We start from the raw sequence: 8,220 nt of genomic DNA, 5'->3' as shown, positions 1-8,220 counted from the left end.
TGAGTGTGACGTCGCCGTATGCACTATCCCTTTGGTCTTTTGGGGTCAGCTGTCCCGGCAACGCCCCCTCCCCACCTCCTGCCCACGGCCAGCCGACTGGATTTGGGGCTTGGGGGGTGGCAGAGGGAGGGCGCTGTGGGAGTCCTGGTGCTGTGCTCAGCAGCAGACAAAACACATGGGTGCAGTATCAAGTCAGTTCTAGCTACAAGTACAGAGCACAGTGCTGTATGGGCTGCTGTGGAGAAGGTTGAGTCCATCCCAGGCAGACCCAGAACACCAAACCCACCATGGTGGGGATGGGATGAGCAGGCAGGGTCTAGAGGGGTGGTTGGATCCCAACCAAAACAGTCGCCAGGGGGGCTGGGAATGCTGGGGAAGGTGCTGGATGCTGTGGTGGGAGCTCCTACGCTCACCCACCGAGGAGCTCAGAGGGACGGCGGTGTCAGGGGGAGCCCAGACAAGTCCCTGCCGGGCTCCTGCCAGGCCCATCGCAGGGGCCATCTGCCCAGCAAAGGCCCATCCACCCAAGTCCAGGGGGGCACAGGAAGGCACCATGGCAGCGGGAACCCAAACCAAGGACTCCAGCGGAACGGGCACCTTGTCCCGGTCCCTCCCGGGGCTATCCCAGCAGAGCCACCAGCCCCACTGCCAGGAACCCATCGCCGTGGGCCCTTGGGTCACCCTTCCGACTGGGGGGTGTGATACACAATAAGTGTTTGTTCACTGTCTTTTGTATTATAAAAACAAGGAGTTCCCTTTGAGGAGCTGGAGTTGCGAAAGCTCCCTGCTGAAGTAAGGAGCTGTATAATGCTTGGCTAGACACTATGAAAATTCTTTTGCTTAATGTAACAAAAAAGAGAACCCCCTCCCCTTCTCTCCTTCTGCATCTCAGTTGCCTCTTTTGTTCAAAGACCCTGCTGCAAAGCTCATGTAACCATCTCCTGATAAGTTGCTAACCTAGTGTATCAACATCCTGCCTTCCTGTCTCACACTGGGCCAACATGACCAAATAAAAAAAGAAGTTGAACCACAAAGCCGAGGAAGACTACGGCCTTCATCTTCACGACCACCAGAGGGACAGAGACGACCCCCTAGCAACAGTGCGCGCAGTCGCAGAATATACCAGGATGTGCTGCGTAATCCCGGAATTACCAAGATATAAGAAGGGACCCTGGCGGGGGTGAGATGCGCGCCGTTGGCGGAGCCAAGACTCCCCGGCTGCCCATCGCATTTCTCCTCCTTGGGAGGTTGTAGAAAGCAATGAGGTGGCCTCTTGGCCTTCTCTTCTCCAGCCTCGACAACGCAGGTGCCCTCAGCCTCTCCTCACAGGACATGGCCTCCAGCCCTTTCACCAGCTTTGTTGAAGCCCGTGACATAAAGAAGCGGGCAGAGCAGGAGCGGCAGCTCCTGGCTGACAAGCTACGCTCCAAATGGGAGCAGGAGCGGGTGCGCGAGCTGCAGCGGCTCAAGGAGCAGAGGTACGAGGACCTGAAAGTGCGTCTAGCAGAGATGACAAATGAAAATGCCAGACGTGCAGAAGAAAATTCTCAGCTCCGCGGGCAGAAGGATCGGATAGAGGAGGTCCAATCTGAAAACGCTGCTCTGAAGGCGAAACTTGTGCAAGTGACAGAGCAGCGAAATGCTGCCATTGGAGAGGTCAAACGTCTTCAAACACAACTGAAAGATGTGGGTTGTGAACTGAATGCCATGCGGCAACTGGCAGAAAAAAGGCAACAAGAGGAGAAAGACCTTGAGGAAACAAAGCGACTGCTGCACAACAAAGCAGAGGAAGTTGAGCATTTCCAGAGGGCTTGGGCAGAGCAAAGAAGGACACATGAGGAAGACATGCAAGTGGCTCAGGCGCAGCTGAGAGAATTCGAGAAGCAGTATCAGCAGCAAAGTCAACAATGTGAGCTGCTCTCTCAGCAACTTGAGCAAGAAAAAAGAAAAAAATCCAACCTTATCACCTCAGAACTGCTCCAGGTGACATCTCCTGCCACAGCACAGGCCTCTGCAGAGCAGTCCCATGACCTTTGCAACCATGAAGACTGCTATGATACTTCTGAGAAGGCAGCCGAAGTGTTGGCATCCCACACAAGTACCTCAACATCGGATGCCGCACACAACAGTCCTGGTTGCAGCCTTCTTTCAGACGAGGGCCCTGTGGATGAGACCAGAGACTCAGGAGTGGAGCATGTGTCCTTCGAACTCCCGTCCCTGGGACAAGGACTGCTAAAACTTCGAAGATTTTTAGCTCGCTTTAGCTACAATCCTTTTGAGGGTCCTAATGAGCACCCCGAAGCAGAGCTTCCTCTGACTGCAGGAGAATACATTTATGTACTTGGAGACATGGATGAGGACGGCTGGTTTGTGGGAGAGCTGACGGATGGCAAACGAGGATTTATCCCCTCTAATTTTGTAGAAGAAGTTTCAGACGACGAGCCAGTGACAAACGTGCCTCCAGAGCTACGTGATCTCCTGCAGGATAGCGACGATGAAGAGAGGTTCTGCAGCAGAAGTAGAAGGAAGAAACGAAACAAAAATAAAGAGTCTTAACCAAGGAGTCTGTGTCTCTTTTGTCTCCCCCCTTCTCCCTCCCCTTCCACAGCTTTTATTGCTGAGTGTGACGTCGCCGTATGCACTATCCCTTTGGTCTTTTGGGGTCAGCTGTCCCGGCAACGCCCCCTCCCCACCTCCTGCCCACGGCCAGCCGACTGGATTTGGGGCTTGGGGGGTGGCAGAGGGAGGGCGCTGTGGGAGTCCTGGTGCTGTGCTCAGCAGCAGACAAAACACATGGGTGCAGTATCAAGTCAGTTCTAGCTACAAGTACAGAGCACAGTGCTGTATGGGCTGCTGTGGAGAAGGTTGAGTCCATCCCAGGCAGACCCAGAACACCAAACCCACCATGGTGGGGATGGGATGAGCAGGCAGGGTCTAGAGGGGTGGTTGGATCCCAACCAAAACAGTCGCCAGGGGGGCTGGGAATGCTGGGGAAGGTGCTGGATGCTGTGGTGGGAGCTCCTACGCTCACCCACCGAGGAGCTCAGAGGGACGGCGGTGTCAGGGGGAGCCCAGACAAGTCCCTGCCGGGCTCCTGCCAGGCCCATCGCAGGGGCCATCTGCCCAGCAAAGGCCCATCCACCCAAGTCCAGGGGGGCACAGGAAGGCACCATGGCAGCGGGAACCCAAACCAAGGACTCCAGCGGAACGGGCACCTTGTCCCGGTCCCTCCCGGGGCTATCCCAGCAGAGCCACCAGCCCCACTGCCAGGAACCCATCGCCGTGGGCCCTTGGGTCACCCTTCCGACTGGGGGGTGTAGTACACAATAAGTGTTTGTTCACTGTCTTTTGTATTATAAAAACAAGGAGTTCCCTTTGAGGAGCTGGAGTTGCGAAAGCTCCCTGCTGAAGTAAGGAGCTGTATAATGCTTGGCTAGACACTATGAAAATTCTTTTGCTTAATGTAACAAAAAAGAGAACCCCCTCCCCTTCTCTCCTTCTGCATCTCAGTTGCCTCTTTTGTTCAAAGACCCTGCTGCAAAGCTCATGTAACCATCTCCTGGTAAGTTGCTAACCTAGTGTATCAACATCCTGCCTTCCTGTCTCACACTGGGCCAACATGACCAAATAAAAAAAGAAGTTGAACCACAAAGCTGAGGAAGACTACGGCCTTCATCTTCACGACCACCAGAGGGACAGAGACGACCCCCTAGCAACAGTGCGCGCAGTCGCAGAATATACCAGGATGTGCTGCGTAATCCCGGAATTACCAAGATATAAGAAGGGACCCTGGCGGGGGTGAGATGCGCGCCGTTGGCGGAGCCAAGACTCCCCGGCTGCCCATCGCATTTCTCCTCCTTGGGAGGTTGTAGAAAGCAATGAGGTGGCCTCTTGGCCTTCTCTTCTCCAGCCTCGACAACGCAGGTGCCCTCAGCCTCTCCTCACAGGACATGGCCTCCAGCCCTTTCACCAGCTTTGTTGCCCTCCTCTGGATGCTTTCAAAGACGTTCACATCCCTTTTATATCGTGGAGCCCAGAAGTGCACACAACACTCAAGGTGAGGCTGCACACATAGTAAATACCACAAGATAATTAGTTATTAATTAATTAGTTAATATAATTAAATGCAGCAAGATAATTAACAGCTGGCTTTACTGGGTTGAATGCACTCCAGAGCAACGTGAGGGACAAGGAAGGGGGATGCTGGGGACAGTGGCGTGGTGTGACAAGGGAGATCCTGGGGTCTGGGGGCTCTCCCGTGCTGAGTTTTCACCTCCTTCCCAGCCACACAGTTTGGGCAGGTCCTTGTGCACATGGACACCACACAGCAGGAGATAGCTGGTGCTCTCAAGGACAACACCGTGCTGCTGGCAGAGGTGAGTCTCAGCAGCATGTGCTAGGGTGGGAGGGGTCCCCATCCTGTCCCCCCTGCTCACTCCTTTCCCCACTGACCCCCCTGCAGGTCCAGAAGACGATGAAGGAGAACCTGGCCATTGCAGAGGACAACCTTGCTGACATAGAAGCCCGCATCAAGCGGCTGCAAAAGTGAGAGCACCCTGGAGCACCTCCCTGAGCATCTGCATCCCCCCCCAGCATCGTGGTCCCCTGCCTGCAAGTAGCTGTCCCTGTTTGTGTGTACCTGGCAGTGCTCCCCTGCACAGAACGGGGCTGTGGAGGGGCCCTTCCCAGCCCTCCATTAGCACCCAGGGGTGGGTCACTGCCCCCATAGCTGTGGTCACACTGAGGTCTGTTTGATGCCCTTTGCTAGCCCCACACACTGGTAAGCTGCCAAGCAGACATTCAGCCGGCGTATTTGGCTTTGCTCCATCACTGTTTTCAGCAATAAATATATTGCTGCTTCTCTCTTACAAGGAAAGTGCACGATTCCTTTTGCAACACACAGAGAAGCACAGATTTCTGAGCTGGGATTCTTGTTGTTGTCTGATATTGCTCACTGTGGGGTGCATCAAACACCCAGCAGGCCACCAACTGCTCGGCAGCATCATGCAGTCAGCACTGGCCATGCAGAATGTCTGCCCTTCCCTTCCCCACTAATAAAAGACCGCGGATTATTGGTAGGGTTATTGATAAAGGGCTGCAGTTTATTGGTAGGGTTAGAAGAGAAAGGGTCGTGGTGGATGGCTTCCAAGGGCAGATGCCAGCCCTGGAGGAAGGACCCAGTGGAGGATGTCCCTCTTCAGCAGGACCAGGATGAGGAAGGCGAGCTGCAGGCCGGCAAAGGACAGCAGAAATCTCCTGCAGAACAGAAGGTTCAGACAGAGCCAGCGAAAAATTTGTCCCAGCTCTTTCCAACCATCCTCTTTAAGCCCTGCCATGGGACCCTGTGCCGTGCTGGGAGCAACAGATGCTGCTCAGGAGTGGGGTGAGGAACCTGCCTATCCCTCTTGGCTCTGTGGTACTTTGAGGGCCAGGGGAGGCTGAAATCCACACCCCACCTGCTTCCCCGACCCAGGAAACAAAGAAATGCTGAAGCAGTTCATCTTGGAGAAGTCAAAAGCTGCCTAATGCCTTGGGAGCCACAACCTCCAAGAGCAACTCACCGCAGCCAAGTAGTGATTCTGTGCCTCCTTGATGCCAACTGTTCATCCTACAGGACAAGGCAAAGCAGGGCCACGTGTTGGGGCACGCAAAACTGGGAAGGCACTGGGGGCACTCAGACCCCCTCCCTCGTTCCCACTGAGATGAATGGCCCCATGTCCTCTGGGGCCGAGTCCAGACCGTCCCCCCCAGCCCCACAGCAGTGGTATCTCTCCTACCAGCTGCACAGCCACAATCTCCTGCATGCAAGTCTTGGGCAGCTTGGCTGCCTGCATCCTCTTCCCCCTGTTACAGACACCACAGAGTTTCTGGGCTGCGATAAGTGACCTCAGCCAGCATTAGGACTTCCCCCTTGACTAAGGTGGCCAGGAGGGGCACAGGGTGCTGCCCAGCCTCTGCTGGAGCAGGGACGAGACATCTCATTGTCCCAGCACCGCTAACAGAGGATGCACTGCATCCTCTGCTTCCTCCCTGCCCCAGGCCTTGGGGGTGGGGGGGCTCTGACAAGAGGCTGGGAGCTGCTCACAGTTGTGCAGCATTGCTAAAAGGAGTCAAGAGTTGCTCTGAGATGCTTGGAGCTGCTTAGGAGAAGGCAAAAGGCTCTCCAAAGCAGGTGTGAAGAGCTGAAAGGAGCCCTCAAACTGTGACACAGGTGCCTGGATGCTGTGCAGATCCTCCCCACTGTCTACCCCTGGTCGGGGTCAGGGCCCTGTCCTCACTCACGTGGCAGTTTGTGTTTCAACAACCTCCTTTCTCTCCTGGAGGTGCTTAATCTCCTCCCTCAGCGCCTGGAGAAACAAAGGACCAGGTTGTGAGTCCATCACCTGCTTAGAGGGGGCTTCCCCCCCCCCCAAACATGTTGATCTCCCCTCCCTCCTGCCCTCAGGACCTTGTTGATCCTGGCGCTTTCAGCAACAGCCTTTTCCAGCTCTGCATGCGTCCGTTTGCACTGCAAAGCAACCGGGACACATGGCATGGAGTCAGGGTGGGAAAGGGCATCCCCAGCCTATCCCCAGGGCTCTGCAAGGCCAGGCCAGAACCAGGGTGGCAAGCGCTAAGGCATTCAGGGGCTCGCAGCACTCCCCAGCAGCTCTGCCGTGCCCCTGTTGGATTTCTGCCTTTGGGTTACAGACCTTGAAGAACTCCTCCAGCGCTGTTTCCAGATCGGCCCTTGCCTGAGCGACCTGTGCCAACACCTCTGCCATGTTCTGGCTGCAGTGCAGAGAACCCTTCACACCCTCTGCCTCCATGGCTTCTTCACCTGCACGTCACAAGCCAGCACAGCATGAGGAACATGGCCATGGGCTCAGACTGAAGCACCAGCAGCTCCCTATCCTTCGAGTCCTGCATCTCCGTCAGCTCTTAATTGCGGGCCTACATGTGCTCCAAGACACCTTCATGAACCCCGGACCCTGCACCTGCACAGCGTGCACAGGGCTGCTCGACCCGTGGGCCTCCCTGAGGCCACCTCCAGTGTCCGCATCCCACCCTGTGATGTTACCAGTGCCCACAGCCCCTGGGACCCCTTTCCTTTGCCCCCCTGCCAGCCTCAGCTGCCCCACACGGCCCTCCCTTGTGGCCCCAAGACAGCTGGGGGGGCTCCTGCCCGCCCCTCACTGCTTGCAGCCTCACACACAGCCCTGTTCACCCCCTTGCCCGCCTGCGGGCTGTGCGGGCTCCGGGGAGGTCACTCTGCCCTCACCCTCTTCTCCCAGTTTGGCGGCCTCACCCTGCGTGGCAGACACTGTATGGCTTGTCAGAAGCACTCCCACAACCCAGACGCAGCAGATAACCTCACCAAGCAGCCCTCCCTCTGTGGGAATAGAAATGTTGTTTTTGCAGAGTTACATTGTTTAGAAGGAGGGAATGTGGTACTGAGATATGCTTACAGTGATAACAAAGTTTAGCAGGCGACCTAGTAAAATGCAGACAACCAGTCTCCTTAGGACAATTAGGTGAAAATCACGGTGTCAAGTCAAGTCAGATAAGTGAAGAAACATTACCACTTCAAGCAGTAAAAATGTCAAAAGAAATTTGAAATTTAACAGGCCGGCAACTGAAGACTATGCATTGTTTGTGAAGCATCAGATAGATTGTGAACCTGGATTACCCACTCAGTGGGGAAACAGGGGAGGGTCCTGCCATCAAAAGGTATATAAACTGTGTTTTGGAACTAGTAGATGCTCTCTCTCCTGATTGTGGGGCGCCCGCCATTGCAATCGCGAATAAATTACTACTTCACTGAGATCCTCACCTGAGCCTAAGTTATTGGCTACGGAGTGTTTCTCACACCTCTACCCTTGGAGGCCGCTGTTTCACAATGACACACCATGGTGACACCATGGTGACATGGCCACTGCTGCCCACTGGGACATGGCTGGCACTGAGGCCATGGGGGACAATGGGACATGGCTGTCACAGAGATCGTGGGGGACAGTGCAAGTGCTTTGCACAAGTCCATGAAGATGATGTCCGTTGCTCTTTCCCTACTCACCAAAGCTGTAACCCCATCATAGAAGGCCACCAGATTTGTCAGGTACGATCTGCCCCAAGTGAAGCCATGTTGTCTGTCACCATCCACCTCCTGATTTCCTATGGGCCTTACCAACAACTTCTCAGGTATGACGGCCAGTGGGTGGTGAAGGCTCTGCACCCCCACAG

This window comes from Anas platyrhynchos, chromosome 8 (genome assembly GCF_047663525.1).
Source record: "Anas platyrhynchos isolate ZD024472 breed Pekin duck chromosome 8, IASCAAS_PekinDuck_T2T, whole genome shotgun sequence".
NCBI classification, from domain to species: domain Eukaryota; kingdom Metazoa; phylum Chordata; class Aves; order Anseriformes; family Anatidae; genus Anas; species Anas platyrhynchos.
This window is presented reverse-complemented; position numbering follows the sequence as displayed.